The 24,986-nt window shown below is 34.4% G+C and overlaps 1 long non-coding RNA gene across 1 annotated transcript; it reads right to left on the reverse strand.

Moving 5' to 3' along the window:
• Nucleotides 1-217: 217 nt before the first annotated feature.
• On the reverse strand, nucleotides 218-4,393 carry LOC113037686 (uncharacterized). Its single transcript, XR_003274657.1, has 4 exons — nucleotides 3,966-4,393; nucleotides 3,612-3,711; nucleotides 3,138-3,246; nucleotides 218-1,103 (listed from the first exon to the last, which is right to left on the reverse strand). It is a non-coding gene; the product is annotated as an uncharacterized LOC113037686 (long non-coding RNA).
• Nucleotides 4,394-24,986: the final 20,593 nt, after the last annotated feature.

A 24,986-nucleotide genomic window follows, 5' to 3' on the forward strand; every position in this document is an offset into this window, starting at 1 on the left:
ATACATACATACATACATACATACATACATATATACATACATATATACATACATATATACATACATACATACATACATACATACATACATACATACATATATACATATATATATATATATATATATATATATATATATATATATATATATATATATATATATATATATATATAGACTTCCTGCATTGAAAAGGATATTGTGAAAAAACAAAACAGCATTTTGAATGAAATCAAGTCAAACTTTATTCTCATAATCTCTCTAAAAATAGCTCTCAGGGTTTATGGGCTCAGTACTGTTCACCCAAACTTCTCTTAACTGAAATTATTCTGTTGAGCACAAAGTATTTAACTGTTTTCTGGTCTCTTCCATTACCCTTTAGAATCCTGTTTGCATTTATGTATCTTTCACAGTCCACTTTTTCAGGAGCCTTCATTTCCTCCAAGTAGATCTTGAAACAGTGTTCTATGACTTTCCTCTGTTTCTGACCAGGGCTTTCTGGGTTTTGCTATTTAACAAAATTAAAAGATAAAAAAATATATATAGTAAATAAATATATGAATGAATGAAAAAAAATTAATGTCAGTAATACATACTTTACAAAGTTGAAAACATGAAAAGACAATGATCTTCAGCTCTTCAGTATTGTTTATGGTGAATGTAACATACTGTTTTGATTTAATGGCACTAGTGATTTACTGATGTGTCCAAGACTAAAGGCTGAAGTCTTTTCTGAATTGGCAGCCCTTATTTCAGAAAGATCATCATTTGTGTCACTATTTCCTGAAACCACATGGACATTGCTGTAGCTGTTTGTGGTTCATATTTGATAAGACCAGTGATCAAAACCTGTAAATTCACACCAGTATTTATATCTAATCATTTTAATGCACATAGTTTTGACTTCCTGAAGGCATTCCTCAATAGTAGGATGCTCTTCCACTGATTTGCTCATCACTCTGCTTAAGATAGTCTTTCATCCCATTGAAGACTGAAGTTACTCGTTCTGACATGTAGAGACAGACCAAGTGGATCCTGGGTGGAGGGTGTAGTGGTCAGATCAGGGTGTTGCACATCCGTCTGTAATGGACCAAGCATCCTGCTACCTGTAATATAGAAGATTCATTTATATCAATCTCTAGTAATGGCCACCTGACTAAGCTGTACAGAATTAATAATGATGTTGTTATGAACGCTGAAAGTGACATGCAGAACATTTCAACAAGTGCTCTTTTTTGTAAAACTGATTTTAATTAATGCTTTAATTAATTATTTTAATCATATTTGTTACAGACTAAAATTTTATTATTGCATACATTAAACTTTTTGACTTGCATCCCCTTTTATACTCAAACCCAGACCCAAATTAAAAGATGTAATTCATGTAATAACACACTAGTAATTCATGATTAACCTAACATTTTAAGGATCCAGAATTATGTATTAGTTAAGAATAAACAAACCAGTAATTAATGATTCACTTTTTCACAATTATTGAATGGCACTTACTAAGTGATATTCAAGTTTATTGACCAGAATAAGCCAATAATTATTGATTAACTAATGCATTATTCTGGATTACTAATGCATTATTCCCTTAAAATAGAGTGTTTTTTGTTAAGTGTAAAGTTTCACTTTACAATAAGTCAGGTCAAGTCAATTTCTATTTATAGAGCTCAACATTTACACAACCATCATTGATCCAACGTGCTTTACAAGAAAAGGTTACTTTAAAAGCAACAGAGATCAAAAATTAAAATAAAAAATATGTATATATACACATTTAAAAAAATAAAAACATACATCAAAAGAACTGTTCACAGCATCACTCAAATGCAAGGGTGTAAAAATGAGTCTTTAAGTTTGATTTAAAAACACTGAGCGATGGACAGGACACATTAACTAACAATGAGCAATACATTTGTTTAAATATTTAAGCTTTGTTAACATTAAAAAAAATACAACTGTTTATTTTTTGTTAATGTTAGCTCAACTACATTAAATAATATGTATTAATACATTATTAAAATCAAACATTGTATTTGTTAATGATGAAAGTAATGTTTACTAACATTAATAAACACTTTAAAAGTGATTTTCATGTTAACTAGTGTTAACCAATGACATCTTATGGGAAAGTGCTACTATTTTATGAAATCTAGTAAAGACCATACCAATGCAGATTGTTTTTTCTTCACTTTGATCAATAATCTCTATTGTGTTGTAGTGCTATCTGCTCTGTTCACGCTCTCTCTCTCTCCCCCACAAACATTCACACCTCTCACAGGATCAACACCTGACCACTGAGTCTGGGATCAGGAAGACTGGTTTAATGCTTTTAAAAGAAGACTTTTCTGCTAATCAAGGCTGCATTTACCTGATCAGAAATATTGTAAAATGAATTTAAAATTGTGAAATAGTATTACAATTTGAAATAACTTTTCTTATCGAATGTTCTTTAAACTGTAATGTATTTCTGTGATGTGCAGCTGTATTTTCAGCATCATTACTCCACTCTTCAGTGTCACATGATCTTCAGAAATCATTTGAATTAGCTGAATTGATGTTCTTTTATGATCAATTATTATTGGTTCTCAATCATTAATAAGGATTCTTATATTATCAGTGTTGAAAGCATCTTTTCCGTCTTCATAGTTTTGTGGAAACTGTGATATATAGTACTTTTTAGGATTATTTAATGAAAATAAAGTTAAAAATTACAGCATTTATTTAAAATAAACTGAATAGACCTATATAGAGATATCTATAGATATATTGTCTATATATACAGTATACGTATAGAGAGAGAGAGAGAGAGAGAGAGAGAGAGAGAGAGAGAGAGAGAGAGAGAGAGAGAACTGTTACTTTAAACTGTGATAATATATCACTATTATATAGTTTTCACTGTACTTTTTATTATTAAATAAATGAAGACTTGGTGAGCAGAATATACTTTTAAAGACATTTAAAAAATCGTACTGATCCCAAACTGATTTAACATTGTTTGTAACAAGTTTGCCAGGTTAATTCCATTATTTTACATTAAAACTCAAAGGAAGTTTGACTACTACAAATAAATAACAATTCATGAAATAACTCTGAAATATGAGCTAAAGTTATTGAAATAGAAATGTACAAACTTGTCTCCATGAGCAGTCAGGATCTCCGCAGTCGAACATCATTTCTTCTCCTTTAGTGATGTTTGTGGTCACAAATGCACAAATGTGCTCTTTTCTGTTCATCAACAATCTGTTGGTCACAAACACATACACACGCACATATTAGCTTTAGAGAATACATACATTTATGATACAAGTTTAATATGTGTCCCAGTTGTTTTCGAGTTCCAATGATTATCAATATTTAATATTTTATCAAGTATGATTATCAGTACATTACAATCTTTATAACTGTGCATCAAAATTAAAATACACATAATATTCAAGCCACTGATTATCTATAATTTCTGTTATTATTTTTTCACACTGCACACTATGAACTAGTAATAACATTGCACAGTACACTTCTTGAAATTCATAAGCTACTATGCCAAGTATTTAATTAATATTTGCAGTCATACAGTATTGGAGACAGAGTCTTGAATGATAACTTACCTTTCTCTTGACTCTTGACTGAAATATGTCTTTATCTTTCCCAGATGCGATGAATTTCAAAGCTTCCTTTTCAGGACAGACTCTTCTGGGTCTCATTTTCCTGTGAAATATTCAAGATTTTTTTAGGGTACACTGCATTTGCCAAAATGAAAAACAATATTTAGAAACAACCACAAAAAAAATCTATCAACAAATGAACAAATATATACAGTAAATAGACATTAAACAGCACTAACATTTACTAAGAGACTACATGCAAATTTTAACAGTCTGCATGCATTTTTGCCTGACATTTATTTTTTAAGGCTACCATTTATATAATATCAGAATCTAAATTCAGAATATATAACTTACCTTTTCAGTCTTGAATGGAAAAAAGAGATGAGAAATGGCCTTAGTAGGCTTTGTTGTATGTGGTCCCTTGTAGGCAATGTAGGAATCTCAAAAAGCAGTTTGTCCTTCAAGGTTTTGGAATTTTATTTCACAAAAAACTAAAAAATTCAATGTAGATTCTGTCAGGAAAACAGTATATATATAACCCCACCCAGATATCTGGACCGTGATTGGATGAGACTCAGTTAGCCCGGATACTGTTGGTACTGTTGCTGTGAAGGGCCAGGTGATAATGCTCAGGAATGTGGAGACATTAGTGTTATTAGCATAAGAAGAGAGAACAATCAGTTTACCAGACGCTGCTGGGGGAACTGGGGGATGTGGGGATTCTTTAAAACAAGTCACTTTGACTGGGATTGGTTTGCTTTTAGATTATGTAGCTTGAAAAATAATCAGGGAATTTTTTTTTTTTTTTTACACTCATGGGCATTTAGTGCTAGAAAGATTATAAAAGTATTAAAAACTATTTGTGTTGTATTCAAAGTCTTCTGAAGTCATACAATAAGTTTATGTGAAAAGTTTCAACATTGAGGTATTAATTACTGAAAATAATTCCACTCCATAAACACAGTCATCATAAAATACAGCTGAATTTGAGTTTGAGATAAAAGACATCAAAACTGACATAATAAATGTCCCTGTCCACAGCGTCTGTTGATGCAAATGTATCTTAATGAAACCAGTGAAATACCCTGCACATGGAAAAACTGCAATAAATGGACAAACTAAAGATTGACGCCAAGGGCTCCTGACCAAGAGTCAAGGATTGAGAAAGTGTAAAAGACGGTCCCCAATGAGACTGTGATATGTGACGCCTGTTTGGTTGCCTTTACATTTATCAATATTTCATATTCTGTTTATCTATGAAACAACAATGTTGATAATAACACTAAAACAGCCATTCTTGCCATCAGAAAAAGTTAAACTTAAGTAAAAACATAAGACATAGAGTGACTCGTCAGGTCGAGATGCATAAGAGAATGGCCAGCATGCTGATGACTGGTCAAACAGAAGCTGATCATACAGATGACCGGTCATACAGACCGCATCATACAGACAGTGATCACATCCTGATGTAACCCATCGCTCTCCAGCTGGAGGAAGTGCTGCTTTATAATCACAGAACATTCACTCACTATTAAAGTGATTCTGGCTGCTAGAAGGGAGAACATATCCTACAACATGAGTAAGTTCTACATTTTCTAATCACTTATTCTACAAATGTTGCAACTATGTTTAAACATGTTTAACAAAACTGTCTTTACTTTTTTCTTTTAAGAAAAGTCAAGTCAACATTTCACATTGTTCACACTAAACAAGAATATCACTTCATCAGAAAGTTCAGTCCTCAAGAAAAGGTGTGTTGCTACTCAATATATTTTGAGTATAAAATGTTCTGAATACAAAAATATATACTTCCCAAAATGGAATTGCCACAATCAACAAGAATCATAAATGTCAATCTCAATTCAAGACAAGTAAACCTCTTAGTGTTAGTGTATAGTAATTTGAATATCTTTCAGTTTCAGGGACCAGCTTTAACGTTTAAACTGTGAGTTTTGGCTGTCCATGTTAAAGACTGGAAATGTAACAATAAAATAAACATCCTATAAACACATTTTCAGCAATTATGGAACCTCCAAAGATTTGAGCCATAATTAATAATTTGTATTGTATATTTTCTATCGGCTGCATGCAGAATCTGGATTGTTGGGACTGCTACATTGGACGTGGTGAAAAGCGAGCAAGGGAAACCATGGGCACCAATCTCAGTGTGTCCTCCCAGGTCCAGTGGTTTGGGGTGACCTCCTTCCTTTCTTCCAACAGTGTCTTAAAGAAAGAACTGAACAAATGAAGATTATGCTTTCTTCAATCGACCTGAGGCACCACTGGAGGAAAGGTGGACAGAGTCAGGAAGTTTGTGAACAATGTGATGTCCAAGTTTGTTCTCTGTGTTAATGGAGCACTGTCCATCATCCACACATAGTGTTTGACAAGCCTGAGCTATATTTAAATGATGAGGTTCATTTAAGCCCTAAGGGAAATGATATATATATATATTTTACTGATATTATCCAGTGTTTGAGAGACCACAGACCACAGAGCATAAGCCTGATGCCGGATTGGTGCATGTTATGGGAAAGAAGGTCTCCTGTATTTTTAAAAAGTACCCAGCAGTGTGTTCAACAAATGCCTGACTTAATAAAAGTATTCCCCTGACTTACTGCTATGATCTTATTTTATTTATCTAGTATTTTAAAATAAAATAATATACAATGCCTAAAATATAAACAGCTTCTTTGCAAAAATGTTGAGTTTCAACCTAAATTTAATAATAATAAATGAATATCTGGTATAATTAAATACTATTGGTTTCATTTCATTTATAAAATACACTTAAATAGACCTGCTTTCTTTTCTGGGCTTTGCTTGTATGTCCAAATACCTGCTCGCTGTGAGAGGCCAGGTGATAATGTGGAGACATTAGTGTTATTAGCATAAGAAGAGAGCACAATCAGTTTACCAGACGCTGCTGGGGGAACTGGGGGGTGTGGGGATTCTTTAAAACAAGTCACTTTGATTCAGATTGATCTGCTTTAAGATTATGTAGCTTGAAAAATAATTTCATTTCTACACAGGTCATTTCTACACAGACTAAACTGAACATGCTAAACTTACACAGCAACAGGTCTGAACCTGAACTGTACTACTAACTTAAAAAGATTAAGAACACCTCATTTAAAGTCTTTTAAATCATTGATGCAACTTATAAAAATTACATTTTCTGAATGAGGAATTGTTTTATTTTTTTGTGTGGCTTAACGTCGGGTTTTGAGTAGACTTTTCTATTTAAATGATTAATATTAAGTTTACTCTGTGACGTCACGTTGTTGTTCTAATCGACGTACAGAAGAATCCATTCAACACGGCGGATAATCACAAGCGACTGGAGCAAATTTATGGAACAACTTGTAAGTACATCAAAACAGTTGTGAAAATGTCTTATTGAATATCACGATAAAGGGATGTTTTTATTTTTGGGAAATACTGTTTTTACAGAGCGCCCAAGTGCTTTTGAATGTGCATTGATTTGGATTCTATTTCAGCTTCACTGCTTACAGTATGATGTTAACGTCAAAGAAGGACACTAATCTTAATGTTAGCTTGCATTTTGTCACTAAATGATTTGAATGTCACTGGTGTTAACTGTGATGTTCAGGACTGCGTTTCTCAAAAGCATTATGAACAAGTCGATTGTTGAGACCATTTGGTGTCAAATGTTTCTACGCTCATCCTAGCCATACAGTGCTTTTTTGGGGGAAATGCCCTGGTAAACGTGTGTTTGTTTGTTTTTTGGTCTGTTTTTAAACAATTAGCTTCTAAGAGTACTAATCCAAAATTAGGTTTAAGCTTATACACAGACATGAATATTGTAATATATTAAAATTACAAAAGAAATGTACAAACTTGTAGTAAACCTTTACAAATCTTTCTGAAACTGCAGGCTGAGCTGGATGCTGAATATATCAGAGTGAACCGTAACACTTCAGGTACTGTAACTTCAAGTTGTGAGAAGTGTCCGAACATAACAGGACACAGACTTGGCTTTCTCTTTTCCAATGTCGGTTAAACACTTTACGTTTTTGTGGTTTTCTAGGTTTCACCATATCAGAGACCTGCAGGATTTCACAGACATTCATGAGATTCTAAACGTCTGATCTTCATGTGAGGGCAAGTCACAAACACTAACTGCCTCCATCACCGTTTTTTTATTATTATATTTTTTTTTTTTACATGATGTCAACATTAAGGAGCCCTTCATGCTTTCCCAGTGTACATGTGTGAGAATAAATGTTCTTTAGGACATAAAATGTAAGAATTAACTGCCATAATAGATCTGAAATAAGAGTGGTGGAATTATGACGTCAGAGCTGCGGGTTGCATTGAGATTTTCATATGTTTTTTTTTAATGGAGTTTTTCAATTTATGAATAAAATAATGCCTGTGGTAAACATAACTTGACGATGCTTCTATTTATTTTCTACAGTGTAAACTGCACACACTCACAGCGTAAAACTTTCTTATTTAAATTAAAATTAAATTAAAAAATAAATGTATGCATTTAGCAGACGCTTTTATCCAAAGCGACTTACAGTGCATTCAGGCTATCAATTTTTTTCAATTTTTCAGGCTATCAATTTTTATCAATTTTTGGGGGAATCAAACCCCCAAACTTGCGCTTGCTTGCTTATTTTTATTATTTTTTGCTTATTTAGCTATTTATTAAAAACATCGTTTTTCAAAAATGAACATAACTGCTTCAATATTTGTGTCTGATGTTGTCTACACTGGATGTGACACGATCCCCATCAGTGAAATGATGCTCGTTCTGTTTATGATCAAATTTACTGACACTGTGTTCAGATGATGTGACACTATAGTGTGATGTCATCAAGTCTAGACACACTTTTAGCTCAGCGGGGCACGGCACAACTCTCACGTTCGGTGTAGACATGGTTAGACAGTGTCTGCTCTATTACAAATAATTTATATTTAAATCAATCAATAAATAACCTAAACCTGTGGCATTACAAGATGGAAAATATAGCCTAGAAAATATATTTCCACTTGCTCTGTCCTCCGTCCATGACACTGTTTCACTGCGGAGCTGCAGTTTAATCTGAACAGCTCTGAACGCTGAGTGGATGGTTGGATGCATGATGGGCTAGTATAAAAAACAATAAGGTCTTTCCAGCTTTAAGGTAATTCTGCCTTTATACATAATCTTGTCTCAGTTTTAAATTTGACTGTTAAATTATAAAGAACGACATTTTAACTGCTTTTGAACTACTTCTTTGTCATCTGAATATTGATTTTAAGTAGGGGGAAAATCAATTAAAATTGTAAATCAGATTTTCTTGTGAAAAAATTAGTTTTTTGTTTGTTTGTTTTTTAGGCCATATCGCCCAGCTCTAGAACGATCCCATGGTGAATTACTCTTCTGGGTTCTGATGTTAAAGTTCCCCCCACTCTGTTGGCATTACATATTAATGTCTACTTTAGTCTCTGACGATAAAGTTTTCCTCTCTGTGCTTATTCCAGGATGAATTGAGCGAGACATCACTGACACAAGCCCCTCTCCTGCTGATTGTGTTATCATGGACAATGAAATGTCCTGCAAGCACTGCAGTTGTGATGAGATGATCTTCCAGTGTTTCACATTCAGAAATACACAGATCGTGCGGTTTAAAAAAGGCTGAATATTTTTTTGAGTTTTTGATTCTTTTTTTAGTTAGTACTTGTAATTTATAAAGTACCAAAATAATTGCTAAATGAAAAACATTATGTATGATAAACAGTTTTAAGTACACTGCACTTAAACATTAAGCAAAAAAAAAAAGCTTTTTAGCTTGACTTGACTAAATTAATTCATGTAATTATTATAATGTATAAGTAAATAAAAAAATTAGAGTTGCTTAATTATTCTTTTTTTTTTTTTTTTTGATAATTGGTGTCCACAAAAAAATTGAGTATTTAGAACTTATGGGTTTTTAGAGCGTAGAAGTGATGTGACTAAACTAAAGCACACTGGTCCCCTGTTAGATGGTCAAGTGTGATGGTGGTTGACTTTACATTTAGCATCTTCACTATCTGTGCATGCAACGCCAATGTTGATCATAACACTAAAATAGCCGTTCAACAAACACTGTAAAAAGATTTTAGGGTAAAAAAATAAAACCATATTAATACTACTACTGAACAATCAAAAGTAATTTAAGTAATTTTTAGTAATATAAGTAATATACTAATATACATTATAGTCAAAATTGTGTATAAAGACAGATAATATGTGTAACTCATATGTCATTATTACATTCAGAAATAATGTAAAAAAATGGCTTAATAGAATTAAACTTAGTAGGCTTCTCATGGCAAAATCAGCCAAATAGACGTCACAATTCACCATCTAACTGGGGACCAAAGTAATTCTAACAGAATCTCTTGTGTGTGTATTTCCACACTGCTTAAACGCTCAAGCGTTCTCAACCGATCACATACTGACAGAAAACACTGTTTCTCCACATGCAGGTGCTCCATGGCTTTGAATGAGAAACCTTTAGCATCAATATGCAGAATCTATGGGCAAATGTTATTTCCTGATGAAATAATATATTGGGGTACACATACTCATGGACATTTAGTGCAAGAAAGATTATAAAAGTATTAAAAACTATTTGTGCTGTATTCAAAGTCTTCTGAAGTCATACAATAAGTTTATGTGAAAAGTTTCAACATTGAGGTACTAATTGCTTAAAAAAATTCCACTCCATAAACACAGTCATCATAAAATACAGCTGAATTGAGTTTGAGATAAAAGACATCAAAACTGACGTAATAAATGTCCCTGTCCACAGCGTTTGTCTGTTGATGCAAAGATATCTCAATGAAACCAGTGAAATACCCTGCACATGGAAAAACTGCACTAAATGGACAAACTAAAAATTGACACCAAGGGTTAACTGTAAACTGACATTAAGAACTTTTACTTACAAACTGTTGTTAAAATTAAATTTAAGATTTTAAGATGAAATGTAAGATTTTTTCAAGCATTTTTTACAACATCTGCTGAATAGTTAGTAAAATATGCTACTCATGTCAAACAAAATTGTTTTTGACAGAAAAAAAGTTGTTTCATTAAACTCGAAATAATGTAAAATTTGCGTATTAAACAAATAAAAACTATAAACACCGTAGTCCACGATAAACCCTTTAAATTTAACAGTATTCGTCAGTAATAGAATTGTTGAGTTTTAATCTCCAGAATCTTTATAGTGCGTTTGTTATTAGAGAAAGGTCAAATCAGCCAGACATGTGTCGCACATCACCATCTAACTGGGGACCAAAGTCATTTTATCAAAAAAATGCACTCTTTACTATTAAACGTACTGACCTGCAATTGTTACCTTAAAGAGCTCTTTCTGCTGGTTTTAGCCATACAATGTCAAAAGTTTTGTTGGTGAAAACTGAAGTGTAAATTTGGTTCAATGATGTTCAATAATTTTTTTCACTTGAACAAAATCAGTTCATTTCAATGTTTCCATGTTTAGGTCACCATTTTGTTCACTACTGCATGGTCATTTCTACACAGACTAAACTGTACATGCTAAATGTACACAGCAACAGATCTGTGCATGTAGTGGTGATTTCACTAGAGTAAAGCACACTGGTCCCCTGTTAGATGGTGAAGTGTGACGCCTGATCGACTGACCTTACATTTAACAATAATTCACATTCTCACCATCTCTGAATGTTATGGCAAGGATGATAATATAATGTTACAATATATGTTGATTGTAACACTGATTTAGAAATTTAGCCAATTGAATATTTTCAAAGTCAACATGAAATTCTGAAGAAATGTCAAAGCAACCAAAGAGATGTCGCAGTTTACCATTTAACAGGGGACTTAAGTGTTCAGATCAACATTAGCACTACTCCATCCATCCATCCATCCATCCATCCATCCATCCATCCATCCATCCATCCATCCATCCATCCATCCATCTATCTATCTATCTATCTATCTATCTATTAAAAAAATGCACAAATTGGCCTCCAAGATCAAACCGGTCCCCAGTTAGATGGTGAAGTATGACGTGATCTGTTTGGTTGCCTTTACATTTAACAAATTACATTTATTTATTTATTTATTTATGAATATAATGGCAATACTGATAATACCCTACAAAAAAATGGAGCCTCTGAAAAATGTCAGTGTTAAACAGCTAAAGTGGCATAGTTAAGAGGTGTTTTACTGAACTCAATTGAAATTTTTCAATGCAGCAAGCTAACATATAATGTTGTTTCTTAAGTTTTAACATATAATTTTGTTTCTTAAGTTAACATATAATGTAGTTTCTTAACTTAACATATAATGTTAATGTGTCTGTGATGTAAGAAGAGGTGATTCAGTCTAACAGGCGTCACACGTCACCATCTAACTGGGGACCAAACTCATTTTATCTAACACATGCACTCTTTACTGTCAGAAGTATTGACATGCAATTGTTACCTTAAAGAGCTCTTTCTGCTCTTTTTAACCCATAAATTTGTTTTGTTGATGTAAATTAAACAAACTAATAATGCTTTACTTGAGAAATTAATGTAATTATTTTTCTTCTCGCCTTTTATTGTTTGATTAGCATTAATGCCAACACTTAACTCAGGCCACAAGACAAGATTTTTACAGATAAAAAACCAACTTCTGGTCTAAACATACACGGCAACAGGTCTGTGCATGTAGTGGTGATTTCACTAGACTAAAACACACTGGTCCCCTGTTAGATGGTGAAGTGTGACGCCTGATCGACTGACCTTACATTTAACAATATTTCACATTCTCACCATCTCTGAATGCTATGGCAAGGATGATAATATAATGTTACAATATATGTTGATTGTAACACTGATTTAGAAATTTAGCCAATTGAATATTTTCAAAGTTAACATGAAATTGGCAAGAAATGTCAAAGCAACCAAAGAGATGTCGCAGTTTACCATTTAACAGGGGACCTAAGTGTTCAGATCAACATTAGCACTATTCCATCTATCTGTTCTATCTATCTATCTATCCATCCATCTATCCATCCATCCATCTGTCTATCTGTCTGATCAAATTATCATCACTGATAGGACATTCTCAGGAATGGGTTTTGATTGCATTCATACGTTGAGATGTGTATTGGGGTTAAGCCAAGAAAATGTCAAATAAATGGAAAAAAAATAATATATATATATATATATATATATATATATATATATATATATATATATATATATATATATATATATATATATATATATAGTTAATTATAAGAGGCATTACCTCTGCCCTTGAACCGTTGACAGCTGGCTGACTCTAATTATATTACTACTTTTTATTACTATTATTATTATTTGAAAAATAAAGAAACTAAGTACTAACAAACTAACTATAATGACACTTCTCAAGGTGTCAGTATTATAAGTACATATACGTATATTGTGTATGTATACAGTAAAAACTACATTTATTCAGACACCTTGAACATTTCAAACGCTATCACAGTTTATTTGCTATAGTTTAGACAATGGTAATAAAAGATGACAAGAACTCAGAGTTAACCTGTCAGAACAAATTCATCTTGATAATATCAGATAGCACTTAAGCAAAAAATGGTCAGGTCTATTGTCAGAATAATTTTTATCAAATTTACTGGTAGTTTACTTTATGAGGAATTTTTGGTTATAATATGTCAGTTTTTCAAAATTATATATTGATTGTTGCATTAAAAAAAAAGCACACTGGTCCCCTGTTAGATGGTGAAGTGTGACGCCTGATTGGCTGACGCTACATTTAACAATATTTCACATTCTCACCATCTCTGAATGCTATGGCAATGTTGATGATAACAATAAAATACCAGTTCTTGACATTCAACATACACTGTTAAAAAATTTGGGGGTGAAAAATATATAAATAAACTTTTTTTAGCATTAGAGTGAAATAATGATGCTAATAATTCAGACACTATTTTGCCTCACTGTAATGTGGTCCTCCTGGATGTTTGAGAATATGAATGTTTTAAGAGTTTAGAAGAGTTTAGGAGTTTAAAAGACTGGTTTGTGTTCAATCTCCTCTCAGAGCCACAGAGCCTCTCTGGAACAGCAGGCATTCAGACAATAGAGGAGTGTGAACGACGTGTGTGAATTTGCCCTTACAGTTCCTGCCCCGGCCTACAGGGGCGCTGCTGAGAATGAGTTTAAACACACACACACGTCCAGGTCCCCACTTGGTCAAAATTAAAAAAACTTCACCAGGGGCTTTTTCAGTTAATTTTAGCATGATTTAAGGCATGTCTAACAGGGGACCTGAAAAATGTCCCCTCTTAGCTCAGAGGTCCCCTGTTGGTGAGTGTGTAACGACACCATGGTCCCCTGTTGGATAGGTAGACAAGTACACACACACACACACACACACACACACACACAGAGTCACACACACACACACACACACACACACACACACACACACACAAAGTCACACACACACACACAGAGTCACACACACACACACACACACACACACACACACACACACACACACACACACACACACTCACACACACACACACACACACACACACACACACACACACACACACAGGTTTGTTTTTGTGTAAAGTGTGTTCATCCCATAGGTGTAATGGTTTTTATACTGTACAAACTGTATTTTCTATCGCCCTTCACCAACCCTACACCTAACCCTAACCCTCACAGGAAACTTTGTGCATTTTTACTTTCTCAAAAAAACTCATTCTGTATGATTTATAAGCGTTTTGAAAAATGGGGACATGGGTTATGTCCTCATAAGTCACCCTCTCCTTGTAATACCTGTGTCATACCCATGTCATTATACAGAGTTGTGTCCTGATATGACACAAAAACAAGAGCACACACACACACACACACACACACACACACACACATATATATATATATATATATTCATTGTTGTCACAAACAATCTGTTTTGCAGTAGATGCAGTATCCTTCAGTGAAAATAATACGTTCTCACACTCTCTAAGCACTTAACCTCTGTTCTGATGCATGAGCAGTGGTCTACGTTCAGCTTTCCAACACAAGTAATCAAAGCTTTCTTCACTGAGAACCCTTGAATGAAATCAATTTGTGAGTAACAATACAGGGATCATGGAGAGGCCTTTTAATATCACACTGCTTTAAATGCTTTGTTAAGATCCATTTTTTTTTTTTTCATTTCTGCAACCATTGAAAGGCTAGAATCTTCCGGATCTGACTGTGTCAATGACATTTCTTTAGCAGAGCATTAGCCCAGAAAAAGCCTGCGTGAAGCATCTTTCATCTTTTACGTAGTTGCTGTTGAGTGTATGTGGACTCACGTGACTCACGTTATCTGTGCTCAAACACACACAGTGCAGAGTCAGTATTCTCCGGATGCACTGACTGATGAGACTGAAAGAGTTCAGAAATGGATGTGATGCTCCATCCATGCCGAAAAGACCACCACTACCCCGAGAAATTCATCTGTTGTTTTTCCTAAAGATCAACGGTATGTGACCTGTGTGCTGCCTCCAGAGTAGTTTTACAGGGGTTAACTTGACCATACAGTATTAGCTACAACAAAAACCTGCATGTGCTGAGGACAGCAGTCTTCATAGCTTCATCTGTGAGACTTTTCTGGTAATCTGCTTTGCTGCACTAAACATCACTGGACCTGCATGGGAATTCAGGCTGGCCTAAGCTGGTCTTTTCAGAGGGTTTTTGCCTAACATGAGCAGTTTGATGTGCTGTCGGAGAGCTTTGTAGTCCCACGAAAATCCAACATCCACAGAAATCCCCAGAGAAAGTGTGTGAAAGCAGCCGACAGAATATGCTTACATGTGTGATCCGTCATGAGGCTTTTCCTCTTATCAAAATCAATACTCGGTTAATGTGGCACTGAGCTCTAGATGTGATGCTGGTTAGTGGCTCACAGATGTGTGTGGCTTGTACAGTCACAAAGGCAAATTTATTTACTGCTCAAAGAAGCATGTCTGATATACTGTAGATATACTGTATGTTAAAATGTATGTTTTTCCTGTGATGCTCCGCTGTATTTTCAGCATCATTCCTCCAGTCTTCAGTGTCACATGATCTTCAGAAATCAGAATAATATGATGATTTACTGCTCAGAAACATTTCTGATTATTATCAATGTTGAACACAGTTGTGCTGCTGAATATTTATGTGGAAACTGTGATACATCATTTTTTCAAGATTTTTAATGATTAGAATGTTCTAAAGAACAGCATTTGAAATGAATAACTTTTGTATCATTTTAAATGTCTACTGTCACCTTTTATCAATTGAATGCATCCTTGTTGAATATAAGCATTAAATTCTATCTTTTTATTTTTATTTTTATTTTATTTTACTTTATTTTTTTAATGCTGAAAGAATGTAATGACTTTGGTTTTGTTACTTTTAGTTATTTCTGTTATTTATTTTTGTTTATTTTTAAAAATCAAGAAAACATATAATTTACTGTGTTAAAATGAAAACCTGAAATATTTTATAGCATACTTCAATAAATAAAGAATATACAAAACTACTCAATATACAAAACTATTTTATTTTGATTAGTTTTTTATAAATTAGTATTATAGTTCATATTTTCTGATTTATATAGTATGTGTATGAATTTCAGTATTTTTATCATTAAGTGACATATCAACCATTTGGTAGAGGCAGATAAAAAACGATGGGATGTGTTGAAAAAAAAAATACATTGAGTGTGGTAACTAGAAACATAAGCAGACAAGAAATGCAAAGCAAACACATTTCAAATGCCTTTTTCTTGGTGGGGCAGTTAAAGGGTTAATCGCCAAACTTTTGAATGGTAATGTAGATAGAGCTAGAAAGAGAAAAGCATCTTTGTGGCTATTATGAATGCTCAGGCTTTGTCTCTCTAATGCCTCTGTCAAAGAGAGAGAGAGAGAGAAAAAGATTTCTGAATGCTTGAGGAGAAAAATCAATATGTAATTTCACAATGCTGCCAATGAATAGCCCAGTCCGATTAGGCCTGACTTTATCCTGGTCACTGCTGATGAACAGATGCAAAAGGTAAGCTCTGATGGATTGTTTTCAATGTTTTACTGATTGCTTGATGATGATTTGCTTGCCACAACAAGAATGGCTTCTAGGTTTATTTATGTTTGAGCAGAGAATGGTTTGAGTATAATGACACAGAGAGAGAGAGAGAGCAGGGACATTAATTTAGTTTGATATTTTCAGCATTGTTCTGTTGAAGGAATTTAGTTGCAGTGCTCCATATTTTACTCTAATGTTTCCATTGTTCCCTGCAGTCCCTCTGCAAAAAAAAAAAAAAAAAAATACCTTTAGGGGTTCAAGCGCTTGTCACAGAGGCAATAGTATGAAATAGTGAGAATATGCAGGGGACAAAATAAACAGTTTGATTTCATTCAAAGGCCCAAACTGAGAAATTATGCCATTCGCTTCAGAAGCTGATAATTATATGATGAATTCTGATCTCAATAAGGTCTTTATAACAATACAGCAGATACTGACATAACATCAAAATATCTGTTGTCACTGTTTTAGTTTTAGTTTGTTTCTTTTACTGAGCACTTTTACACAACCGAACATTGACCAAAGTGCTGTACAATATGTATACACATAAAAGAAACAATCATAACCATAACACCACAATACTAAAAGCATATCAAAGAAAACATATCCCTCAGGCGATTTTTATGACCCATGTGCGAGGATGTGTTAAGCTTGTGGGTGCCAAATTGCTATCGCTACAAAAGCTTGATCTCCACTACTCTGTTTAGCCAGCTAATCAGCTAACCTTAAACACCGTTTTGGCTCATATTTCCAAATTCAAATTTACCAATTTCATGAAAACTACTGAACCATACTGAGCAAAAATTTATAAACAAAAAACACAATTTTAAAGTTGATTCTGTAATGGATCCGTAGCCATTGTAAACTCAAAGCTGGAGTAGCTAATTTGTTTAGCAACATATAGCAAGTTGCAGTGACCAAACCCTGTAAATACAAAAGCGTGAATGACATTTTACAGATCATGCATTGACACCCTCCCTATTAATCTTAATTGATAAAAACAGGACTCAACAGACAGATCACTGTCTCAAAGAATTTCTACATTTTTAACTCCTGTACAAAAGGGGGCTAAACTACACAGAACAGCTAAATAATTTTGGACTCCAAAACACACAACTTCAGTTTTATCTTCATTCAGATTTAAAAAAAAAATGTATGACAGACATGATTTGATGTTTTACACAGTCCAACAGACACTCTATTTGCTTCTTTCAACTAGAGATGTTCCGATACCCTTTTTCTCTTCCCGATACCGATTCCGATACCTGGGCTCAGGGTATCGGCCGATACCGAGTACTGATCCGATACCTGGGTGTGTATCTGTATATACAGCTGTATATACTACTAGCCCTGTGTAAATTGCTAGAATTCTTTTTATGGTGTGCTTCAGACAGATCCCTCAATAAAACATGAACAAATACATGGTGAACTACTGTATTTATTACAGTATTTTTATTATCTAACATGAATTTGACAGTATTATTTATTTTCATATGCAAAAAAGAACTTCAAATGCAGCCAAAAATCTAACACCGCAAACTAAAAAAGGTATTTAAGTTTTACAATATAACTGTATAAAAAAACTGCAACAAATAAGTCTAGGAATATAAAAAAAGATCTATTAATCAGATAATCTCTTTACAACAAAACAAGTAAAAAACAAGCAACCATCTAGGCATAATTATTATTATTATAGAGACGTATTATTATTACTGTAGGCTACAACAGTAGCTTTATATATTGTCAATTTACTCATGTAAACCAAACATTTATTTTAATGGGCTGCCATGAAGATCTTTGAGTGTCTGTGTTTATGATATGACAGTATTCTCAAATGAAACGGTAAATTCTCATGAAGTGACGGTTTATGCGTTCGTGTCCTCATGACACACAGCAGAGACTACAAAACAGCGAGCTCTCGCGCATCTGTGCCAGTCACCCACAGAGATGTAGATTTTGCGGGAGTAATATTTAAATAGTATTTTGCAGTTTAATATTCACAGACACTAGTATATATTCGGCTACTGTCTGGAGCCCTGCGCTTTGACTTACACGGAAGCGACTGAACGCAGCTGCCGGTACTGAATATACTTGAGAGTCTGTAACTACCGGTACTACAGAGACATACTGCTAACCACTGATCTATAATATAGAAGCGGCTTCACTGTCTTTTGGCAGTTTAGAATGTGATGAGTGATCCAGTCATATATAGATCAGGGCTGCTAACGCGTTTTCATTTCTTCTTCGCTGCTCTAAACAGGGGTTGCTTGTGGCAACACAGCACAACTTCCTGTGTTTTCAATGCATTTTGAGCAGCGAAGAAGAACCGTGCAGCAGTTAGGCAAAGCTTGCGGTCATAACTAGGTATTTTTTAAGAAAATGGTATCGGATCGGTATATGGGTTCATGTACTCGCCGATGCCGATGCCAGAATTTGTTGTGGTATCGGAGATATTTCCGATACTAGTATCGGAATCGGAACAACTCTACTTTCAACTATTATTATTATTGTATTTTTATTTTATTTACTGCAGAGGAAGATACACTTGCATATCATCTGCATAAAAGTGAAAAGAAATTCCATGCTTATGGAAAAATGACCCAAGGCGTAGCATATACAAAGAAAACAAAATCGGGCCGAGAATGGACCCCCATGGAACCCCATTAGGCAATGAGACAGATTGTGAGTAATCTTGACTGACATTTATAGAAAAAGTTATGTTTGAAAGAAATGATTTAATTATTCAAGCACAAAACCATGAATTCCCACCACCTTTTCCAGCCATGCATGTACAATCTCATGGTCAATAGTAGTGAATGCCAATAAATCAAGAACAGCTGAGGACCTTGAGTCAACTGCATTCAGTAAATCATTTAAAACCTCAATAACAGCCAACGCAGTTCTGTGGTAAGCCCTGGAACTGACTAAAATGTCATTTGGAAACAAACAGATCTCTTATTGATTCTAAGCCACCTTCTCCGAAACCTTTGATCGAAAAAAATACTTTTAAATTGGCTGAAAATTTGATACAATCAATCAATCAATCAATCAATCACCTTTATTTATATAGTGCTTTAAACAAAATACATTGCGTCAAAGCACTGAACAACATTCATTTGGAAAACAGTGTCAATAATGCAAAATGACAGTTAAAGGCAGTTCATCATTGAATTCAGTGATGTCATCTCTGTTCAGTTAAATAGTGTCTGTGCATTTATTTGCAATCAAGTCAATGATATCGCTGTAGATGAAGTGACCCCAACTAAGCAAGCCAGAGGCGACAGCGGCAAGGAACCAAAACTCCATCGGTGACAGAATGGAGGAAAAAACCTTGGGAGAAACCAGGCTCAGTTGGGGGACCAGTTCTCCTCTGACCAGACGAAACCAGTAGTTCAATTCCAGGCTGCAGCAAAGTCAGATTGTGCAGAAGAATCATCTGTTTCCTGTGGTCTTGTCCTGGTGGTCCTCTGAGACAAGGTCTTTACAGGGGATCTGTATCTGGGCTCTAGTTGTCCTGGTCTCCGCTGTCTTTCAGGGCTGTAGAGGTCCTTTCTAGGTGCTGATCCACCATCTGGTCTGGATACGTACTGGATCCGGGTGACTGCAGTGACCCTCTGATCTGGACACAGACTGGATCTGGTGGCTACAGTGACCTCGGAATAAGAGAGAAACAGACTAATATTAGCGTAGATGCCATTCTTCTAATGATGTAGCAAGTACGGTGTTATGCAAGAACAATTGTATCAAAAAACAACAGTATGCTTAAACTGATTAAGGTCTACTCCTGTTAAAAGACTGTTATTTATTAAAGATAAAGCTGTATACTGTATAAAGCTGTACTTTATACTGTAAAGCCAAGGTGCGTCAGACCAGTTAGTGTTCATCTGAAAATGTTGCTAACGATATCAAAAGTTATTCTAAAAATCAGTAAATATTTCACAGCAATAAGACACCAATTATGACCTTTTACCTACTAAAGTACACCTAAATGTTTTTCTGAGAGTGTGTGTAAGTTCTACAAAGGCTCTCTTCTTATCAGAAATATTTTAACTTATTGTATGTTGTTCAAATAAGGATTTGATTCCTGGGATCTTTAAAGCATAATACATTAATAGTTTTCCCACATAGCAAGTTAATAAAAAGCTTTTCTGTGACAGACTGTAAAATACTTTTCTTTGTAACTAGGCAGTTTTAATAGAATAGTTTAAAAGTATTGTTCTGTCTTCATCTGCTCACTCTCATGTCATTCTAAACCTGTGTGACTTTTCTTCTTATATCTTTAAAGACTTGGAATGTAGTGCATCTGTGCATGTGGCCCACTTTTATTTGACTTTTACAGAGCTTTAGAGCATCTGTCCAAAATCATTGTCCTTGTGTCAAAAAGAGCAGCAAGAGGATTCTTCTGAATGTCTCATATTGAGTTCCACAGAAGGAAGAAAATGACAAAGTTATGTCAGAGTGTTCATGTTTTGATGAATTATTCCTTTCTGAATGCACATTTGCTAGGGTTATTAAAGAACTCTTCAGTGAAAAAAGTGGTGAATTATCTCTACAGACCTGTAAGCAGAATCACAGAATGAGGCGAAGGGTTCTGACCTTTGACCCATATTAGAATCATGTAGGGGAAAAATGAAATCTCCTGACACACACACACACACATGCTCCATGAATGTTTTCATAGGTGGCTCTCTGAACTCATCTTCTGATGATCCGCTCTGTGCATGTCTCTCCCTCTCTCTTCACTGGTGGATCCTGTTTCTGTCTCTCTCCTCTGTGTCTGTCCATCTGTCTGCTGACCCTCACTCTCTCTGTGGACTTTACTGCAGCAGTTCAGCACACGTGGCCAGTGACTCCAGATCTTTACTGGCATCTTTGTGTGCTCCGGTCCGGACTAACAGGAGCCAGTGGGAATCAGGATGAACTGCTGATTCAGTTCTGATCTGATCCTCACAGTAAAGCAGCAACATGATAACATGAAGCTCTCTAATCCATGGTCTTGTTTTGATACTAAATTGTATTTCATTAAAACTTTTTTGTTAATAAGTAAAGATTAGCATAATAAAAAAAGAACATGTACATGTTCATTTTAACTGCAGTTGAAAGAAAATAACTTATATGATGTTATATTAACTTAAGATTATATAAACTTCAGAGTGTTTTCCTGACCTGCTTAATTAAGACTTCTTTATATACTGTATAATTCATAATTAACATTCAATGTACTGAGAAGCATTTTTGGTAAACGGAAAATAATGTAGTTATACACTTGCATTTATTTTGAAAATTATGTGCAATTTCACATTTGTAACGACAAAGCTGCTCTTTAGTACATTTAAATGGGTTTTATTTCATTATTATATTATATTTTCCAGTTTTTAAATAGTTTTACAGTTTTAATATAGTTTATAGTTATTATAGTTTTTTTTAGTACACAACAAGTGCACATTGATACAAATTAAGCACACATCTTTTTCACAAGGGAATAAATGAATGTTCCTTGAGATCTGGTAATTGATCTAAATTGAGCTGCCACACTGTACTTTCTTCCAGTTAAAGTTTGGCATTGGTAATTCTTACACATTTTAACACATTTCACAGCTACAATGAGCATTAAAAATATTGTTCTATTGATGTGTTGACTAGTCATTTTTATACTTCCAGAACACAGATAATAAAGTAAAATATTTATAAAATAATAAAAACAGTTAAAGATAATGTGGATAGCAGCTAAGATAATTTATTGAGAAATGTTCATATTGAGATTTTTAAATCAATTTTCTAATAAAAAAAAAAAATCTGTGTTTTGTCAAATCTTGAGACCTTTTTGAGATCTTTTCTAAAAGAGAAGGCGTCATGTTGTCAGGTGAGCATCTTTCTGTGCAAACACCTCCTTCAGTTAATGTCTTGCTGGAGGAGAATGATGAAGATGTTAAGCATGTTATGTGTTATACTTTTTCCATAGAAGCGTGTGTGTGTGATCATTATACATGGAGTCAGTCAGCAGCATGTTCGCCCAGCTCAATAAACCCGTTTCACAGCTCTGAGACAGTGTGTGTGTGTGTGTGTGTGTGTTTGTGAAAGTCAGACCGCAGCTAACATTGTTATAACTCTCAATTTCATTTTTCTGAAAAATGTGATTGAATTCATAATGCTTCACAAGATATATGAGACAGCAGTCACGCTGTTAGCCGAGGAGAGAAAATGCTTATTATATTTGGCTTATGTATTTTGCTACGCATTACAAATGTAATGTGGGCGCGCCGCGTCTGAGATCTACGACAAAGCAAATGTTAAGAGGCACAGAGGTATGAAATATGAATGCTGTCTGCACGCATGGTTTTCTCGTAGCGCGCCACGCCATTTATCAGAGGTGATCTACTGCAGTGGAAATGTCATGTGACGCATGGTGCTTAAAGCCAATGTTTTGATTGGTCCATGCATTATTTAAGTTTGACATTTCAGGGGCCATTGACAGGAAGTGGTCTGCGAGACGTGTGACTAGGACACCAACTCATCAGGGGCTCTGTTTCAAACGTAATAGAATCAGCATTTTATTAGCTATAGACTGTAGATACACTTCAGATGCATAGGAGCTTTCAAACTATAGCAAGATCATCAGGGAGGATCCTGTTCGGGCCTAGGCCCCTTTTTGTGTGTCTTGCAAGATGTTTAAATAAGAACCTCTCCTCCAACCAATACGCCCATATAGGTCGTTTGTCCAAATCCGAGTGTATACTACAATTGTGCCCCTATCTGCAACAGGACGTTTTCATATTAATGTTGTTCATAATCATGTAGCTCAGTTGGTACAGCATTATGTTATACAACGATATGTAATCATGCAATCATGGGTTCGATCGCAGAGAATGCATGTGCTTAAAAAATGTATATGCTCTATAAATCATAAATTTGCATGAATTTTAGGGGTTTAGGGGTGGGGTTAGGTGTGATCATTCAAATGAATAACTATGCATTTTGACCTTGTTCGTGACGACAGACGCAACACGATACTGTCATTATTTTTATGCCCGCTATAGGGCGCTTAACTTTAAAACGTTAATATAGGGCTTAAAATGGTGCTTGCACAAACGACCTATATGGGCATTTTTTGTTGGAGGACAGGCTCTTAAATAACAAGAAACTACATTGAATTTGTCGTAGTGGAATGTTGAGTTAAAATTGACTGACCACCAGAGTCCCCAAGCCCTTTTGGCCCTGTACATAATCTACTTTTGCTGAAAAGCTTATAGTTTATATATAGGAACATTTTTAAAAATGACATTAGTAAGATTTTGTCATGCTTTTGAAAGAAGATTCTTTGTCTTTCCAAAACTTGATTTATTTTATCAGAAATACAGGAAAAACAGTAATATTGTGGAATATTATTACAATTTAAATACATATTTTGTTGTGAATATCTGTGTAATGTATTTCTGTGATGCTTCGCTGTATTTTCAGCATCATTCCTCCAGTCTTCAGTGTCACATGATCTTCAGAAATCAGAATAATATGATGATTTACTGCTCAAAAAACATTTCTGATTCATGTTGAAAACAGTTGTGCCGCACCATATTTTTGTGGAAACCACGATGCTTTTTACTTTTTTTCAGGATTCACAGATGAATAGAACATAATTCATTTAAAATATAAATATTTTGTCACATTATACATGTCTTTACTGTCCCTTTTAAGCAACTAAATGTAACTTTGCTGAAGAAAATTGTTAATCTCTTCCAAAAATGACCTCAAACGCTGAACATTAGTTATTTGTAACAGTATTATAATTAGTTTATAACAGTATTATATAAGTATATTTAATTCAAGAGCAATGAGTAATGACAGAAAATATTTTCATGTAGTTAAAATATGCTGCTAGTTTAGCAACATATAAAATGTCTGTGTTTCAGAAAGACTCTGTCTTTAGAAAGTTCAAGCAGTACATTTTTTTTTCTTTGCATCTCATTCTTCTGATGCATAATCACAGTTAAGACAGCCAAAGTTATGCTTTTCAGGAAGACTAGTTACTTAACCTTCTGTTGGGCTGAAGGTTTCTGTGACATTGGGTGCATTTGCTGTGGCTTCTCTTGTAAAACATTAATGCAGTATTGCATCATTTCATATGACGATCTTCCTTGTTCACAAGGGCTTTTAGACAAAAACCTGCATCAATAGTTGCTCTCTAAACACTGATGGAATATCTATGTTCTGGAGTCTTCATGGAGAATTGTGATCCGTGGGTGTTTGTCCTGCTCTCAGTGACTTTGACCTTTG

This window comes from Carassius auratus, chromosome 20 (assembly GCF_003368295.1).
Source record: "Carassius auratus strain Wakin chromosome 20, ASM336829v1, whole genome shotgun sequence".
NCBI lineage: Eukaryota > Metazoa > Chordata > Actinopteri > Cypriniformes > Cyprinidae > Carassius > Carassius auratus.